We start from the raw sequence: 19,973 nt of genomic DNA, 5'->3' as shown, positions 1-19,973 counted from the left end.
ACCGTGGGGTCGAGGAAACTGAGATTCGCTTGGCTAAGGAGCTCGCCGAGGTGTGTAGGTATTACTGCTAAATGGTATGGGTAGAGGCCCTTAATATGGCAAGAGTCCCTACTACCTCAGGGTGGAGGAATGTTGAAAACGTATGGTTTCCCCTAGACATCCGTGCGATTCTAGCTGTCTTCCCACCTCCCACTGCCCCTGAGCCCATTCCCCCTGTGCAACCCTCTACCACCCAAAGCTCTCTTCCTCCTCCTAAGGTCCCCATAGGGCTTGACCAGGTTAGTAACCAAAGTCAGGAGGCTAAGGTGGCCTAGAGTGAGGGGGCTGGTCAGGGTAGTCCTCAGCCAAAAAAGAAGGATAAGGGCAAGGAGGCTGAGTTTTTGCAAGAGGCCAAGGTTCCAAGCGTTTCCCTTAAGCTCAAGGAGGTTGCTCCCAAGACCAAAGAGACTGATGATAAGTCAAAAGGGGCCGATCCCAAGGCAAAGGAAGCTGTGACCAAATCTAAGGAAGACCCTCCCCCAAAGGCCAAGGCATAGCTTAGGACCCCTTTCTCTTCTTTCTCTGTTATTGCAATAGTTTCATTTTTTTTATATGTTTTTTCTTGTAATTTTCCTTATATTTTCATCTATAATGTAATTATCCACATATATAATGAAAAGACTAAGATTTTTATCCTATGCATATTTCTGTTACTTTGAGATATTTGCCTCTGGCCAGTTATACCCTTTATTAGGGTTTTAGTTCAATGATGTCCCTATAAGTGGTAACCTTTTTTACAATGAGTAATGTTAATGATCTGTTGTTTAATTAGATAGGATAGGACTGTGTAAATGATGAGAAAAGAAAGAGAAAATGACTAAGTACTAATTCTGACATCTGTGTAATTAGCCGAGGAAACTACCTTATTTTAAGAGCATATTAATGAACCGTAAAAACTTCTTTACCAAGGCCCTGGGTAAGCCCCTGTTTTCATGTGATGACTCATATGTTGGGGTTCCATTCTTTGTGAGATCACTAAGTATTAGCTAATAAACAAATATTGAGAAGTATTAGTATACCCAAGGTATGTGGTTCTATTTGATACTTAGAAAAATAATGAACCAGGCATAGCAAAGTTCTATTTAACACTTAGAGAAATGATGCAAGGTATCAATTTACCCAAGGTATATGGTCCGAGGAGCCAGACATAGCCAAGGTTCTGTTTGATACTTGAAAAAATGATGAAAGATATCAATTTACCCAAGGTATGTGGTCTGAGGAGCCAGGCATAGCCAATGTTCTGTTTGATATTTAAAAAAAGGTAACCTGAAGTATTAATTTACCCAAAGTAGGTGGTCTAGGGAACCAGACATAACTAAGGTTCTGTTTAACACTTAGACAAATGATGTAAGATATCAATTTACCCAAGGTATGTGGTCTGAGGAGCCAGGCATAGCCAAAGTTCTATTTGATACTTAGAAAAATGATGAATGTAACGCATGAAGTAATAGGCGATATATAACAAAAAAGACCTTCATTAATAATAATACATTCGTAAGTTATTTACATTCCAGGGACGTGGTACAATATTTTCATCTAGGTCTTCAGGATAATAAGCCCATATTCCAACTACCGAGGTGATACCGTATGGCCCTTCCCAGTTAAGTCCTAACTTTCCTCATGCCAAATTCTTCGTAGTACCCAAAACTTTTCTTAATACTAAATCTCCCGATGCCAATGGCCTCAACTCCACATTTAAGTCATACCCTTGTTTGAGCTTGTATTGATAATATGCCAATTGAACCATGGTGGTTTCCTTTCTTTCTTCAATTAAATCCAAGCTCATTTGTAACAGTCCATCATTGTTGTTCAAAGCGAAAGAACTTGTCAATGTTGGGAATCCGGTCTCAAGGGAGATTACAGCCTCGGCCCCATAAGTCATTGAGAAAGGTGTTTCCCCTGTAAATCTACGAGGAGTAGTCCGATATGTCCAAAGGACATGTGGCAATTCTTCCACCCATTTTCTCTTCACATCGTCCAACCTCTTCTTGAGCCCATTCACTATTACCGTATTGACAGCCTTGGTTTGTCCATTCCCTTTTGGGTAAGCCGGGGTGGAATACCTATTCATGATGCCCAAGTCACAACAACATCTTCTGAAGGCCTTGCTATCAAACTGAAGTCCATTGTCCGAAAATGAGAGTATAGGGAATCTTGTAACAGGTGACAATGTTCTTCTAGACAAATCTCTTTGTGTCCAGGTCCCTGATATTTGATAGTGGCTCAGCTTCCACCCATTTGTTGAAATAGTCTATGCCGACCAGCACCATCTCCTATTTCTTGCTGTCTTAGGGAAAGGCCATACAATATCCAATCCCCATTGAGTAAAAGGCCAAGGGCTGGACAGAGGGTTAAGGACACCTCCTGGTTGGTGAATATTTGGGGCAAATCTTTGACATTGGTTGCATTTCTTCACATATTCTTGTGCTTCGCTTTGCATATTTGGCCACCAGTATCCCTGAGTGGGGGCCCTGTGGGACAAAGATCTTCCTCCGGTGTGGCTTTCGCAAATCCCTTCATGAAACTCTTCCAAGAGTAGCTCAATTGCTTCAGGGTGTATACAAAGCAGATACGAGCCAAAAAAAAGAGTGCTTGTGCAACTTTTGATCCTCGAATAGCCAAAACTAAAGAGCTTTTCTGCGTACTTTGTCAGTCTCGGACTTCTCCTTAGGTAAGATATTCTCTTTAAGGAACAGCACAATGGAGTCCATCTAACTAGGTCCCACTCTAATCTGATGACTACGAACTATATCCACATTTTCGTCTTAGTAGGCTTATATAAATCTTCCACCAGGATGACCCGAGGTAAGCTCTGTGCTGAGGACGTTGTCAGGGTGGCTAGAGAATCAGAATGAGTGTTTCTGCTTCTAGGGATTTGCACTAAGGTGAAAGACTCAAACTTTGATTGTAAATGTCTAACCTGATTTAAATACTCCTGCATCCTCGAGTCTCTAGCTTCCAACTCCCCTTCCACTTAGCCTACAACCAGTCTTGAATCCAAGAACATCTCCACTATCTTCCCTCCCAACTTCTAAACTATAGTCATTCCTACTAGTAGAGCTTCATACTCGGCTTCATTATTCGTGGTCGAGAAATTTATCCTTAAAGATTTCTCAATAACGATATTTTCTGGAGATATCACAACTAACCCCATTCTTGATCCTCTTTGATTTACCGGGCCATCCATGTACACCTTCCATGATAGAGGTTCCTTCAGGGAGATCGTGCCAACTGATATCTCATCTATGTCCAGCCTCTTAGTATTTTTTTCTAACAAGGGCTCAGCGAACTCGACCTCCAAGTCGGCGAGGACCTGGCCTTTTACAGAGGTGCGTGGCATATACTTGATATCAAAAGCCCCCAGAATTGTACCCCATTTGGCAATCCTTCCCGTATAATCAGTACTTCGAAGTAGAGACCTAAGCAAAAGTTGGGTCAAGACCACAACTGTGTGGGATTAGAAGTAGTGGGGAAGCTTACGTGTAGCGTGCACCACTGCTAAAATAGCCTTTTCCAGTGTTAAGTAACGAACCTCAGCTTCATGCAATGATTTACTCACATAATATACTAGTCTCTGTACACCATTGTCAACCCGTATTAAGACGAAACTAACGGCATAGGAAGCCACAGCAATATAAGCAAACAAAACCTCGTCTTCCTCGGGCCTAGACATAACTGGTGGCCAAGAAAGGTATTCTTTAAGCTGCTAAAAAGCCAAAGCACACTCCTCAGTCCATTCGAATCCCTTCCACTTATGTAACAGCTGGAAGAAGGGCCTACATCTGTCCACAGATCGAGAGATGAATCGGTTTAAGGCAATAGTCATTCCTGTCAATTTCTGAACTTCTTTAGGATTCCGAGGTAACTGCAAGCTGTTAATTGCCTTAACCTAATCAATATTGACCTCGATTCCATGATGAGTGACCATATACCCCAGAAATTTACCTGATCCCACGCCAAAGGAGCATTTGGAAGCATTGAGGTGTAGCTTGTGTTTCCTTAGTATCTCAAAGATATTCCCAAGGTCCTCCATGTGCTTGGACAACACTTTACTCGTCACTATCATGTCATCTATGTAAACCTCAATGCTTTTACCTAGTTGTGGCTCAAACATCCTGGTCATCATCTTTTGATAGGTAGCCCCTGCGTTCTTCAAACTGAAAGGCATCACTTTGTAGTGATAATTTCTTGTGGGAGTGATAAAGAATTTTTTTCCTGATCATACAGGGCCAAGGGCATTTGATGATATCCTTGGAAGGCATCTAGAAAACTCATCTGATGATGCCCCATGGTGGCATCTACCAATTGATCTATACAAGGCATTGCGAAGGGGTCTTTGGGGCAGGCTTTCTTCAAATCTGTGAAGTTTACGCATACTCGCCACTTCCCATTCTTCTTTTTCACTACCACTGTATTAGCCAACCATTCAGGATAAAAAAAAAACTTCATTGATAGCACCTGCTTGCTTGAGTCTGATCACTTCCACTCTAACAGTATCAGAATACTCTTTAGATGAACGCTGAGGTGGCCGCTTCTTAGGGAGGACAGCCGAGTTGATATTTAGGTGATGACAAATGAAATTTGGGTTTACCCTAGGAGCTTCATAAGTATTCCACGCGAACACATCGATATTCTTCTTCAAAAATATGACCAACTTTTCCTTCTCTTGAGGAGGCAACACTCCGACCTGAAAAAATTTCTCCGGATCGTCGTTAATAATAATTTCCTCCAACTTTTCACACGCAGGCCCTTCTAACGTTATCTACATGGGCATGGCTGGGGTCCTTGATTGCTACAAGCCCCCCTCGGCAGAGGCTTGAGGATTCAGCTTCAGGCTGATGCATAATTGCAGCCGTCATGCACTGCCTAGGCATGGATTAGCTCCCAACCAGCCCTTCAATCTGGTCCCTTGATGGATATTTTACCTTCAAATTCAGAGTTGAGGAAACAGCTTCCAGGGCATGAAGCCAAGGTCTTGCCACAATGGCTGTGTAGGGAGAGTAGGCATCTACCACGATGAAGTCCGCTTCCACCACCTCTGAACCTACTTGCACAGGTAATTTAATCTGACCCTTTGGAATGACAACTTTCCCATTAAAGCTTATCAATGGTTAATCATAGGCTGTCAAGTCTTCTGGTTTCAAATTCAGCCCTTTGTATAAGTCAGGGTACATAATCTCTACACCACTGCCCTGGTCTACCATCACCTTCTTCACATCATACCTTTCTATCCTGAGCGTGACCACCAAAGCATCATCGTGTGGCTACGTGGTCCCAATCTTGTCCTCTTCTGAAAAACTTAATGCCAGTCGGATATCCATTTTGGCCCTCTTCAGCCCAGAATTAGAGTCCTCAGTGAGTGTTTGTGCTACAGACATCACCCTGGAGGGACGACAACCAATCCTCCTAGGAGCAACAAAGATGACATTAATAGTACCCAAAGGAGGCCTTGAGGAAGTATTCCCCTGAGTTCTTGACCCTGTATGGTCTCCTTGCCCGTTGGGCCGATACAAAAACTATTTTAATCTTCCATCCTTGATTAATTGCTCTAAATAATTCAACAGAGTCCTACAATTCTCGATGGTATGTCCCCGCTCCCGGTGGTACTCACAATGAAGACTTTGGTTGCGCCTCATGGGGTCCCCTGCCATCTTGTTTGGCTATTTGAAGTATGGCTCATTCTTAATTTTCTCCAAGACTTGATGTACCGGTTCTTGGAACACCGTGCTGACCACCCGAGGAGCCGTAGACCCAGATTGCCCAGCGAAATCTCTTCGGGGTCTGTTATTGTTGTATCTGTCCGACCTGAAATCACTCCTCTCCTGAGGGATAACCTTTGCTTTCCTCTTCCCCTGTTGTTGGTCCTCATCAACTCGCTTATATTCTTCAATACGGTCCATGAGCCAGCGCACACTTCTCACAGGTTTTTTAGTCAGTGATTTTCTCAAATCATGCTCTACAAGTAGGCTGACCATGAAAGTTCTTATTGCTACATCGTTGAAGTCTCTGTCAATCTCATTAAACATCTCTCAGTATCCGTCTGAGTACGTTTTCAGGGTTTTCCCTTCCCGCATGGTCATAGACAGCAATGAACTAAAGGCCGATGAACTTTACTACTTGTAATAAGTGAGATCTAAACACCCATGTGAGTTTTTTAAAGGAATTAATAGAACCTGCTCCCAGACTGTTAAATCATCTCATTGCCACAGGTCCCAAGCTAGATGGGAAAATTTTGCACATCAAAGTTTCATTTTTGGAGTGCACAGTCATCCTTTGGTTAAAGTGGCTAACATGTTCCACAGGGACTATTCGGCCACTATACATGGTGAATGTTGGCTGAGTGAATTGTCGATGAAGTTTCCCTCCTTCAATTCTACATGTGAAAGGTGACCTGGAAATCTGGTTCAATGCTTTGCTCATAGCATAATTTCCCAGGCCTCTGCAAAATGAGTTTCTACTTCTGCGACCATGAGGGTTGTCCTCCTCATATGAGAAAGACTCACTAGGGGGAATCCTTGATCTGGGCCTGTAATTGTTGTCTCTACCATCATTAGAAGAAGGGTCAGAAAAGGAAGGAGTTCACCTCCGCCGTTCGTGGCACAACTTTCTCTTCAAATGATCAATCTCCAACTGCATGGTTCTAGCATTTTCATCATGAGAGACTTTGCTCCCACCTCATGACTGACTCCTGCTAGTGTGGGTGGTGTGTACACTTCCCTCCCAGTCCCTACTTCTTTCAAGATTCAGAAAGTGATCTTGACGTTGGGACCCCATCGATTCTGCTTGGTGCGGACCTGATCCTACCATAATGTTAAACTTACTAAACACAAGTTTCCCACGACGGCGTCAATTGAAGGGTCACGATTTGCACCTAAGCCCAAAATAAGAAGGGGATAGGCCCAAAGAACTCAATATAATGAATTTGTAGAGAGTGGGCTAGAAATCTAGGTTTTAATAAATTTAGTTAACAATCACAGTGGGCAAGAATCATAGTAGGATGAAGCTGGAATAGTTTGTATAGTGGAAATTGTTCTCGGACTTAGGCCGAGAAGGTTGATTCTTATATTTCACTCTCTTAAGGACAAATTACAGATATTGTTCTTGAGTCTATAATGTTTTCTTTTTCTCTTTTTCTGATCCCCCTTCTCATAGGGGACCTTTTATTTTATATAGACCCTTTCAGATGATCTTGGTCTTCCACCTGTTGATCACACAGATCATCCCCCAAGTGCCAATTCCATCTAGCACCTTCTTCAAGTCCCTGTGAGATGTGGCACCCAAGACAACAATGTTCAAGGGTCTTCTCAACATAAATAAGGCCAAAAATTTTGGTGGGATGCATTAAATATGGTGGCAGTCTCTAGTTTTTCAATCACGTCAGTGCCATCCCCCTTCCCAAAGCCTTTTCTGCATAGTAGAGCCTCCTCTGATGGCACATTGATGACGTGATCACAAAATCCGGGGCGTGGCCTCCTCGGCCCACTAATTGTACTTCTCAGCCAAGCGTGACACATGGTGTGATCACCTTACTCGGAATCCTTGTACCCCACAAATATTACATGAATTTGATTTTTTTTTTGAATTTTTTATAGTGAATTTTTTTTTAATTAATAAATGTAGGGTCAATGGGCCCACGAGTATGTATTGGGCTAAAGGCCCAATCCGAGGATACTAAATGGTCTGAGAATGTGGGAATATCGACTCAAGAAGCAGTGTTGATGGATAAAGAAGCGGAGACTAATCATGATCATCCCGGAAGTTGGTTCGAGGAGGAGTCCATCCTCAGCTAGATAAAGCCGAGGTAGGAAAGGGTTGCTTGATGTCCAAGAGCGATGTTCTAGGAGATCCTGTAAGTGAGGGTATGCATGGTAGGTATACAGGATAAGAAGAAGAACTGTGAAAATATCCAAGGTAAAACTGCTACCACCGCATTAAATGCTCTGTAGTTAAACCTCTGGCCGTATTAATGGGGAGGCGATGCCTGAATATCAGGTTTTAGCCTTACAACTACCTCCAAAGACCTCAAGGATGGGCTGATGGGATAAGTATCCAATCCAATAATCTGATCCATACGTGGAGGATGGAGAAAGGAAGAAAGATGATATAAAAGGAGGAGAATACATTCCGGAAGAGAGAGAGAAAAAAAAAACACTGTAGACATTAAGATCAATATGTAACCTATCTTTAAGAAAGAGAAATACATGATCCAATCTCCTCGGCTTGAGTCTGAGGACAATTTTTGTTATAAAAACTATCCCATTTATATGATGTTGCGATCTGGCCCATCATCTTTGTTTTTAACGTCACCAGAACCTAGATTTCAAGCTCACTCTCTACAAATTCATTGTATTGGGCTTTTTAGGCCTATCCCATTCTTATTTTTGGGTTTGGGTGCAAATTGTGTCTTTACAATTGGCGTCATCTGTGAAAAATATTGTTTTTTAGGAAGTTTAACATTATGGTAGGCTCAGGTCCACCCCATGCAGAGTCTATGGGATCCCAGCATCAGGATCATTGCCTGCATTTTGAACGGGAAAGAGATCAGGAGGGCAGTGTGCATACAACCCACATTAGTTGGAGTTATTCACGAGGTGGAAGCAGAATTTCTCACGAGAAAAATGCTAGGCCTATGTAGCTGGAGATTGACCATCTGAAGATGAAGTTGCGCCACGAAAGGCGAAAACGGACTCCCTCCTTTTCTGACCCTTCTTTAGAGGACACCAAGGATAGCAATTGTAGGCCCAAGTCAAGAACTCCCCCTGGTGAGTCTTCCTCCTGTGAGGAGGATAACCTTCATGGTCGTGGAGGTAGGAATTCATCCTGCAGAGGCTTAGGAAATGATGCTATAAGTAAAGCGTTGCACCAAATTTCCAAGTCACCCTTCGCACATAGGGTGGAGAGAGGGAAGCTTCCTCGGCGGTTCACCTAGCCAACATTCACCATATATAATGGTCGAACAGACCTTGTGGAGCATGTGAGCCATTTCAATCAAAGGATGACAGTGCACTCCAAGAATGAGACTTTAATGTGCAAGGTCTTCCCATCCAACCTAGGACCTGTGGCAATGAGGTGGTTTAACGGCTTGAGGTTAGGTTCTATTGATTCCTTTATGGAACTCACCTGAGCATTTGGGTCTCACTTCATTACATGTAGTAGAGTTCCTCGGCCCTTGGATTCGTTACTGTCCATGGCCATGCAAGAAGGGGAAACCCTAAAAAAGTACTCTGACAGATACTGGGAGATGTTCAATGAGATCGACGAAGATTTTGATGATGTAGCGATAAGGACTTTCAAGGTTGGCCTACCTGCCGAGCATGACTTAAGGAAATCTTTGACCAAGAAGCCTGTAAGGAGTGTACGCTGGCTCATGGACCGCATTGATGAGTATAAACGAGTTGAGGAAGATTAGCAACAAGATAAGGGAAAAGTGAAGGTTATCCCTCAGGAGATGAGGGATTTCAGGTCGGACAGGTACAATAGCAACAGACCCCGGAGAGATTTTTCTGGGCAATCCAGTCCTACTGCTCCTCAGGTGGTTAATACTGTATTTCGGGAGCCGGTACATCAGCTGTTAGAGAAAATCCAGAACGAGCCATATTTCAAATGGCCCAACAAGATGGCAGGGGACCCCATGAGGCGTAATCAAAATCTTCATTACCAGTATCATCAAGAAAGGGGCCATACCACCGAGAATTGCAGGTTCCTGTGGAATCATTTGGAGCAATTAGTTAGGGAGGGAAGGTTAAAACAGTTTTTGTATCGCCCCAATGGGCAGGAAGACCATTTAGGCTCGATAAATTAGGGAAACACTTCTTCAAAGCCTCCTTTAGGTATGATCAATGTCATCTTTGCTACTCTTGGAAGGACTGGATCTCGTCCTTCCAAGGTAATGTCCGTAGCACGAACTCTCACTGAGGACTCTAATTCAAAGCCAAAGAGGGCCAGAGGGAATATCCAGCCAGCATTAAGTTTCTCAGAAGAAGACAAGATTAGGACTATGCAGCCACATGATGATGTTTTGGTAGTTATGCTGAGGATAGGGGGATATGACGTGAAAAGGGTAATAGTAGATCAGAGTAGTGGTGCGGAGATTATGTACCCGGACTTATACAAGGGGCTGAACTTGAAACTTGAGGATTTAACGGCTTATGATTCACCGTTAATAAGCTTTAATGGGAAGGCTGTCATACCAAAGGGCCTAATCAAATTACCTGTGCAATCAGGCTCAAAAGTGGTAGAAGTGGATTTCATTGTAGTAGATGCCTATTCTCCCTACACAATTATTGTAGCAAGACCTTGGCTTCATGCCCTAGGTGCTGTTTCCTCAACTCTACATTTGAAGGTGAAATTTCCATCTGGAGACCAGATTGAGGAATTGGTTGGGAGTCAATCTGTAGCTAGGCAGTGTATGGCGACTGCAATTCTGCATCAGCCTGAGGTTGAATCCTCGGCCTCTACTGAGGGGGGGCTCATAGCAATCAATGACTATGGCCACACCTACAGTGGCAGCAGTAGAAGAACCCGCGTGTGAGGAATTGGAAGAAGTTATTATAGATGACGACCTTGAAAAATTCTTTCAGGTGGGAGCTCAGTTGCCCCCTCAGGAAAGAGAGGAGCTGATAAAGTTCTTTAAGAGGAATATTGATGTATTCGCGTGGAATGCTTATGAAGCCCTCGGGGTAGATCCAAGTTTCATTTGTCATCATCTAAACGTCAATCCGACTACGGTACTGAGGAATCAACCACCTTGGCGTTCATCCAAGGAGCATTCTGAAGCTGTCAAAGAAGAGGTAATCAAGCTGAAGAAGGCTGGCACTATCAAGGAAGTTTTCTACCCCGAATGGTTGGTTCATACGGTGGTGATAAAGAAGAAGAATGGGAAGTGGAGAGTATTTGTAGACTTCATGGATTTGAACAGGGCTTGTGTAACACCCCAAGCCTTTTTCTTAAGCAAATTTTAGATGTGAATAATATCTCAAATGAATTTTATTTTTCTTTAAGGTGGTTAATTTCTTTTGCTGAGGTCTTTTGAATATCTAAAGCATATAATGGCATTTATGTGATTTGTGGTAATGAGCTTGGTGAAAATTAAGGAAGTGAGGAAACTTAAGGGTAGAGTGGTAAATGTCTCCTCAAGATGTTTGTTGTTAATGGTCCACAATCAGCACAGCCCCCTCCTTGGATCCACACGTTTCTCTCCCTCTTCTTGTGTTCTTCTCTAGCTTCTTCTCTTCTCGTTTTCTCTACCCCATGGCCGACCCATTACAAGCTTCCTCTACTCACAACCACCCATTATCACCACTTAAAGCAATCTAAACCACACCAGCACCATTCCACTTTAATGGAGGCAGCAAGTGTTCTCCTTGAGTTGCTGAAACAGTGGTGTAAAGGTGAAATTTCTTGGATCCACTTCCTTATTGTTTTGGTTATGGTCTAAAGTTTGTGTAGAGTCAATCTCTTGGGTAGGGATAATATTTTGATATGGGTGTTTCTTCTTGAGGATGTTTAAAAAGTGGGTAATGCATGTTTCAGATATGGGTTTTATGTGAGATGTTTCTTTTAGTTTTGTACGATTTATGGTTTTGTATGAGTTTTGCTAAACTTTGTTTGTGGTTGCTTGTTGTGTTAATTTCTTAAAATTCTGGTGTTTATGTATAGTACCAATGATAAAATGGTTTGTTCAGGAAGAACATATGATATTTCTTGAAAGGGGATATGAAGTTAAGTGTTCAAAAATACCATCTGACCATACTTAATACTCAATTTGTTCTCTATAGAAACTCTGCACACATTGTAGTTAAAAGTTCGTAATAACTACCATAGATTGAATCTGGAAGCCTAAGATGGTTATAATGAAAGCTAATACACATATATTTTACTTGATTCAAGTCTCAAAGCATTTGGGCTAGTATAATAATTATAATGATTTTTCTTTTGGGGTTGTAAATATGTCCCTGACAGATTTGAGTAAGCTAAATTACGTGATTTTTAATAAATCATATAAAAATCATTTTAATCTGAATGTTTGATGGTACATACTAGACATATAAAGGCTTCTCTCTATTTAATTTTAAGCTTTTTGGATAAACCTAAGTGGACCAAACGAATTTTATAAAAAGGGCTGACCTATTGGAAGTTATCTAAAAGTGGCTAAGACTTTACGGAATTTACTTCAAATCTTTGTTAAATGGATTGGTTTGTAAATTCATGTGCTTTCTTCGACATGTGTTTTACTTAGTTAAGTCTAATAATTGTTTGGTTTAATCATTTAGTGCTCTAAAGGGAAACCCATGAGATATGCTGCCCCTATTATGAATTGATGTGTTTTATGTTATGTTTATATGTGCACATTGCTTGCTGTGGTGAATTAAAATGCTTTGGTTTTGTGCTGTGGCACTATGGGTTTGTATGCTTGTTTGGTTCCCGTTGGAATTAGGTACTTGTCTTAGGTTGGGTAAGCTAGGCTTTAGGGCATTTGATTTGTTTTAAGGGATCCTATTCGATTTTGGCGAAAAATGTGATGATAAACTTTGCAATAGGTCTTGTTATTAATAGGCTTGTTCCTTATGTTTCAAGGTTTTGAGATTCTCGGTGATGGACCTAGTGACGGGATTGGTTGATTCCTTTTATTTTTGCAACTAAGAGGTAAGTGGTGTTTGCTAATTTTGGGGGGTTTTCCCAAACAGTGTTGATTAATTAAACTATTTTATATCAAAGGAATATGTTGTTATTCTATATATATAAATGGATATTTTATAATTGCTTGATGTGCACATTAATTATTCATTTTATGAAAAACTTGTGGGACAACCTAAATTTATTTAAATGTGTATGTGTGAATATATCCTTATATTTTTTAGAATTATGAACGGATTATTTTTGTGAGCATCTTGAATTGATTGTTTATGTGAGCATCTTGAATATGTTTTGAAAACCTATAGCAAGTCGTGATTAAAAGCTCAGTATTGTATTAGTCCTTAGCAATGAACAATCATACTGCAGCTAGTCCTTAGCAAAAGACGGTCCCAGAAAAGGAGACAGTGCACATTTGATAGCTCCTTAGCAAGGGCATATACTATTGAGGATCCAAAAAGGAAGCTCCTTAGTAAGAGAGTGCACATTTAGGTTCCAAAGGAACCATCCTTAAGAAAGGGGATAAAAAGGAGGTTCCAGTCCCAAAAAGGGGACAGCACAACCCTGTCAACGGGGGGTAAACGTTGACCTCGAGAAAAGCCTAGGAAATTGTTTATATGATGATATTGATACATGTGTTATGGTGGCTCACAATATAAAGATATTTTTTTTATATGAAATATTTGATGATAAATATTGATGAGGTACAAGTTATGAATTTGTTGTAAGAATTATTTATTTGAAAGGTTGTTCCCACACCCCAATGTTAGTGAATTCCACTTATTGAGTTATCTCACCCCCATTTATTTCCCCTTACAGATACATTAGAGGTAGAGGGATTATTGGAGTAGAGATTTCTGGAAGTCAACAGTTACAAATTATGTTGTGGGACTAAAGATTTTATTTTTATTTTTATGGTATTAAACTTTGTACTGGAGAATTATTTTGAGGATGTTTTAATTTTTGGTGGATTAGAACTCTGACTTTTGTGATGAAATTTTTAGGTTGCTGGATCCTTTTATTTAATATTTTTATGGATTTTTCAAATTAAATAGAATTTTATTGCTTATGAATTTTGGGGCATTACAGCTTGTCCCAAAGATCTTTTCCCAATGCCTTATATAGACCAGTTGGTGGATGCCATTGTTGGGCATCTTCGGATGAGTTTTTTGGACGCTTTCCAAGGTTATCACCAAATACCTTTGGCTTCGAAGGATCAGGAGAAGACAACCTTTATCACTCCAACATGGAATTATCTTTATAAGGTAATACCTTTTGGTTTGAAGAACGCAGGGCTACTTATCAAAGGATGATGAACAGGATGTTTGAGTCACAATTGGGAAAAACTATTGAAGTGTATGTGGATGACATGGTGGTGAAAAGTAAAATGGCATCCATGCATGTGAAAGACCTAAATGACACCTTTCAGACGCTGAGGAAATATAAGTTGCGTCTTAATGCTTCTAAGTGTTCTTTTGGCGTGGAATCAGGTAAATTTCTAAGTTACATGGTAACTCATCGTGGAATTGAAGTTGATCCTGCGCAAGTCAGGGCAATTAACAACTTACGGCCACCTCGAAATCCTAAAGAGGTTCAAAAATTGATAAGGATGACTGCTGCCCTAAACCGATTTATTTCTCGGTTCGCAAATAGATGTAGGCCTTTTTTCCAGTTGTTGAATAAGTGGAAGGCATTTGAATGGACCGAGAAGTACGATTCAGCCTTTCAGCAGCTTAAGGAATATCTTTCTCGACCACCTATTATGTCTCAACCCGAGAGGGATGAAGTTCTGTTTGCCTACATTGCTGTGGCTGACCATGCCGTTAGTCTGGTTCTGATACGGGTTGATAATGGTGTACATAGGCCAGTTTATTATGTGAGCAAGTCCCTACATGAGGCCGAGGTGCATTATTTACCGTTGGAGAAAGCTATCCTAGTAGTGGTGCATGCTACGCGTAAGCTTCCCCATTACTTCCAATCTCATACAGTTGTTGTTTTAACTCAACTTCCTCTTAGGTCTATACTTCGAAGTGCTAACTACACGAGAAGGATTGCCAAATGGGGTACCATTTTAGGGGCTTTTGACATCAAGTATATGCCTCACACCTCTGTGAAAGGCCAAGTCCTTGCTAATTTGGAGGCATAATTTGCTAAGCCCTCGCTAGAAGAGAATGCTAAGAGGCTGGACGTGGATGAAAAATCAATTGGCATGATTTCACTCAAGGAATCTCTGCTATGGAAAGTGTACATTAACGAAGCAGCGAACCAAAGAGGATCTGGAGTGGGGCTAGTTTTGTTATCTCCTAAGGGAATTACTTTTGAAAAGTCCTTAAAATTGGGATTCTCAGCCACCAACAATGAGGCTGAGTATGAAGCTTTACTGGTAGGAATGACTATGATTCAGAAGATGGGTGGAAAAACAGTGCAGATGTTCTCAGACTCTCGATTGGTGGTAGGCCAAGTGGAAGGAGAATTAGAGGCCAGAGATCCAAGAATGCAAGAGTATCTGACCAAGGTGAGATATTTACAGTCAAAGTTTGAATCCTTTGCTTTGGTACAAATTCCTAAGAGCAGGAATACCCATGTAGACTCCTTAGCCACCCTCGCGAAGTCTTCGGCGCAAGGCCTACCTCGAGTCATCCTCATTGAAGATTTGTGTAAACCTACCGTGACGAACGGTGACACCATCCGAATTCATCAAATTAGGGTCGAACCTAGCTGGATGGATCCTATAGTGTTATTCCTTCAGGATGATATTTTGCCCGAGGAGAAGTCTGAGATAGATAAAGTACACAGAAAAGCACCTCGGTTCTGGCTATTTAAGGACCAAAAGTTGTACAAACGCTCTTTTTCTGGACCATATTTGCTATGTATACATCCTGAAGAAACGGAACTACTTCTAGAAGGGTTGCACGAAGGGATTTGTGGAAGTCATACAGGGGGAAGGTCTTTATCTCACAAAGCTCTTACACAAGGGTATTAGTGGCCAAATATGCAGAGAGAAACATAAGATTATGCAAAGAAATGTAACCAGTGTTAGAGGTTTGCTCCCAACATCCGTCAACCAGGAGGTGTCTTAAATCCTCTATCCGGCACTTGGCCTTTTGCACAATGGGGCTTGGATATTGTAGGCCATTTCCCAAAGATAGGGAGAAATAAGAGATGGTTGCTCGTTGGCACAAATTATTTTACTAAATGGGTTGAAACTGAGTCATTGTCAAATATTAGGGATTTGAATGCAAAAAGATTTTTCTAGAAAAACATTATCACCAGGTTTGGAATTCCTCATACTCTTATTTTGGATAACGGCTTGCAATTTGATAGTAAGGTCTTCAAAAGATATTGTTGTGATCTAGGCATTATGAATAGATATTCCACCCCAGCTTATCCACAAAGGAATGGGCAGGTCGAGGCTGTCAACAAGGTTATAGTTAATGGGTTCAAGAAAAGACTGGATGATGCGAAAGGAAGGTAGGTGGAAGAATTGTCGCATATTTTGTGGACGTATCGAACTACATCTCGGAGGTCCACTGGAGAAACACCATTCTCTATGACTTATGGAGCCGAGGCTGTAAAGCCTCTGGAAACTGGGTTTCCAACATTAAGGACGAGCTCTTTCACTTCAAGCAATAATGATGGCTTATTAGAAAAAAGCTTAGACTTAGTTGAAGAGCGATGAGAAAACGTCATGGTTCAGCTAGCTTATTATCAGCACAAGCTCAAACAGGGATATGATTCCAATGTAAAGTTAAGGCCACTTGCACCTGGAGATTTAGTATTGAGAAAGGTTTTGGGCACTGCAAAAAATCCAGCATGGGGAAAATTGGGACCTAACTGGGAAGGACCGTATCGCATTATTTCAATAGCTAGGATAGGGGCATATTATCTTGAGGACTTAGATGAAAAAGTTGTACCGCGTCCCTGGAATGTAAATAACCTACGAAGGTATTATTATTAATGAAAGGCACTTCTGCCATATTATTACTGATGAAATTATGTGTTATGTTGGTTATCATTTTTCTACATATGAAACCGAACATTGGCTACGCCTGGCTCCTCGGACTACATACCTAGGATAAATTAATATTTTACTAAGTGTTGAACAGAGCCTTAGTTACGTCTAGTCCTCGGACCATCTACTTTGAGAAAATTAACAATTCAGTTCATTTATCTAAGTATCAAACTGAACCTTGGCTATGCCTGGCTCCTCGGACCACATACCTTGGATAAATTGATATTTTACTAAGTGTTGAACAAAACCTTAGTCACGTCTGCTCCTCGGACCATCTACTTTGGAAAAACTAACACTTCAGTTCATTTATCTAATTATCAAACTGAACATTGGTTATGTCTGGCTCCTCAGACCACATACCTTGGATAAATTGATATTTTACTAAATGTTGAACAGAACCTTAGTTATGTCTGGTCCTCGGACTATCTTCTTTGAGAAAATTAACATTTCAGTTCATTTATCTAAGTATCAAAAAGAACCTTGACTATGCCTAACTCCTTGGACCACATACCTTGGATAAGTTGGTATTTTACTAAGTGTTGAACAGAACCTTAGTTACATCTGGTCCTCAGACCATCTACTTTGAGAAAATTAACATTTTGGTTCATTTTTCTAAGTATCAAAAAGAACCTTGGCTATGCCTAGCTCCTTGGACCACATACCTTGGATAAGTTGGTATTTTACTAAGTGTTGAACAGAACCTTAGTTACATCTGGTCCTCGGACCATCTACTTTGGAAAAATTAACATTTCAGTTCATTTTTCTAAATATCAAATTGAACCCTCTGGTTCCTCAGACCATCTACTTTGAAAAAATTAACATTTCGGTTCATTTTTCTAAATATCAAATTGAACCCTCTGGTTCCTCAGACCATCCATTTTTTAGTCAACTAACATCTAAGGTTGAATTCAACAATGTTTAGCCATTCTGATCGCATATCCTAGGAACTTCCAAAAAAGTGATGAACAGATTGGAGTTCATGAGCATCACTTAAAGCATTTGTAAGTATGTCAAACATATTTGTTGCTTGGTCCATGTCTAAGTACTTCCTTAAGATCATTAAGTTGTATTGGAAATTATGTGAATGATTGTTCTGTTGTATTATATAGACTTTGCAATTATAAAGGTGTTTTGCTAGATTGGGTAGACTACTTAACTTGTGTTGCATTAGAAAAGAATTATCACTTGTACAGATGATGAAGCCAGGCATATACTATTGTCTTATTAATTAAGCAGTAAGTAAAGTAGAAGTTATACGAAGAAAAGATACAAGCGTCATACACATAGAAGAAAAAACTTGGCATTTTCATCAATCTAAAGTCTTTTGAAAAGACAATTCACTTACAGAGTATTCAACTACATCATAAAAATAAAATAAAAAATTGAAAAAATTGTTAAAGACAGCAGAAAGGAGAGACAAGGGACAATCATGGCTTCATTTTTATTACAAGATTGCCCTTAGGGTTCTTCGAAGGTTGGATAGGAGCCGTGTGGTTAGAAGCCAACCCTTTGCCCTTTGGATCCTCCTTGGGAACGATTGGAAGGGTTGCCAAGACAATTTACATGGTCTCGGTAGCTTCCTTCTCCTTGGTAGAATCCTTAGAGGTAGAGGGAGTTGAGCAGCATCATGGGCCACCCCTTTAGTTATTTCAGTTGGCTGTCCAGTGACCTCAGCCTATTTAATCTCCTTGGACCGAGGTCCAGTGGAATGAAGAGCTTCGACTAAGCCGTCCTTGCCAACATCTACTCCCTGGGAAGTAGCATCAGCCTTGGGGATCGATGGAGCAGAAGCTTGAATGGCTGGGGGGTAGTAAACATTTTCTATCCTCTAAAGGGCAGAAGAAGCATCAACCCCAACCTAGGTAAGTGCTTCATTCCACACGTGGAGTGATGTGCATTGATAATAGCTTAATTTTGCATATTTATATCATTGTTAGAAAGCATTATCATACTTATTTTGAGGTAATTCATGCATTTTATATTTGGTTTTGGAATAATGGTAAATAATCAATTTTGTGCTTAATTGAATCTTATTGCGTGAATTTATCTTTTGTAGGAGAATTAAATAAGTGGATTTGTGCAATGAAGAAAGCTAATGGACTTTACTTTTACAAGGGCCATGATGAAGTTAAAGAAGACCAACCCAATTAAATTAAGTCCAATTGGAGCAGGGAATCAAAGGAAATTTGCATCAAATCCAAGTTCAATTCGGATTAGGATTCCAGCTTGCACATCAGTTAGTATTTTTGGCATAACTTTTGGCTCAGATGTCCAATGGAGATGATTCAAGTTGGACTAGAAATTTAACTTAAAGGGCTACAACTTTTTAGTTTACCAAAAGTCCGAATTCTGACATTAAATGGGCCAAAATTTCGGTTAAGTGAAGCCTAAAAATCTGGAATTTTCCCCAAACGGGAATTCAACTTGTAATAGGATTCTTTGACCTATTTAAAGGCTCTTTAGGGCAAAATTCAGGGAGGCGAGTGCTAAGGCTGAGGGCTGAACATAGAGAGTGCGGCTACTTCTTTGGTTTTCTTCCATGACAGTTAGTTTTATTTTATTTGTCTAGTTTAATGTTTAGTATTTTATTCTTGTGTTTTATTTTAATTACTATGAGTAGCTAAATTTATAATTAGGGTTGAGGATGAAACCTTGTTAAGGATTATTAGTAATATTTATGTGATTTGATTTCTCCCACAATAGTTGTTCTTTAACGATTTAAATTGTTCTTGCTTCATATCAATTGACTAAGATGAGATTCTAGATATGAGTTCAATCATGTTTTTCTCATGATTTAGGATTTGTCTTAATTAATTGAATGCTTGGTTTATTAATTCTTGATTATAAAATTGGATATCGCTAGTGATTTATTTGTCAATGGATACAATTTATGATTTGATTTTTAGAATTGGATATATCTTGTGATTTGTTTGGCTATAGATACAATTGATGATTTGATTTTATACTTAAGAAGCGAAGAAGAACATGCTTTTGAATTTTTAAAAATAAGGATTTTAATGAGAATATTTTCCATGATAGCAAGATTGATTTCTAGATTATCATGTAGTAGTTGGGAAAAATTAATGATCATAAATATATGCTGATATGACTTACAAGGTGGATTCCAAAACCTTAATTCCTTTTCCTTGATTGTTTACATCTTTTTATTGCTTTATATCTTTTGCTTAGTTTATTTAATTTCAAAACAACCAATTTTTATTAAACTAGATTAGGATTAATTTGGTTAAGATTTGATTAATTTTCCTACGTTCATTCAAGTCCCTGTGGG

General features: G+C 40.2%; 1 long non-coding RNA gene across 1 annotated transcript; it reads left to right on the top strand.

Moving 5' to 3' along the window:
* The first annotated feature begins 11,258 nt into the window (after positions 1-11,258).
* LOC142607200 (uncharacterized) lies at positions 11,259-18,766 on the top strand. Its single transcript, XR_012839261.1, has 3 exons — positions 11,259-11,429; positions 12,616-12,684; positions 18,741-18,766. It is a non-coding gene; the product is annotated as an uncharacterized LOC142607200 (long non-coding RNA).
* The last annotated feature ends 1,207 nt before the right edge of the window (positions 18,767-19,973 follow it).

This window comes from Castanea sativa, chromosome 8 (genome assembly GCF_040712315.1).
Source record: "Castanea sativa cultivar Marrone di Chiusa Pesio chromosome 8, ASM4071231v1".
Taxonomy (NCBI): domain Eukaryota; kingdom Viridiplantae; phylum Streptophyta; class Magnoliopsida; order Fagales; family Fagaceae; genus Castanea; species Castanea sativa.
Note: the sequence above shows the minus strand (reverse complement) of the source record. Positions and strands in the feature narration are given on the sequence as shown.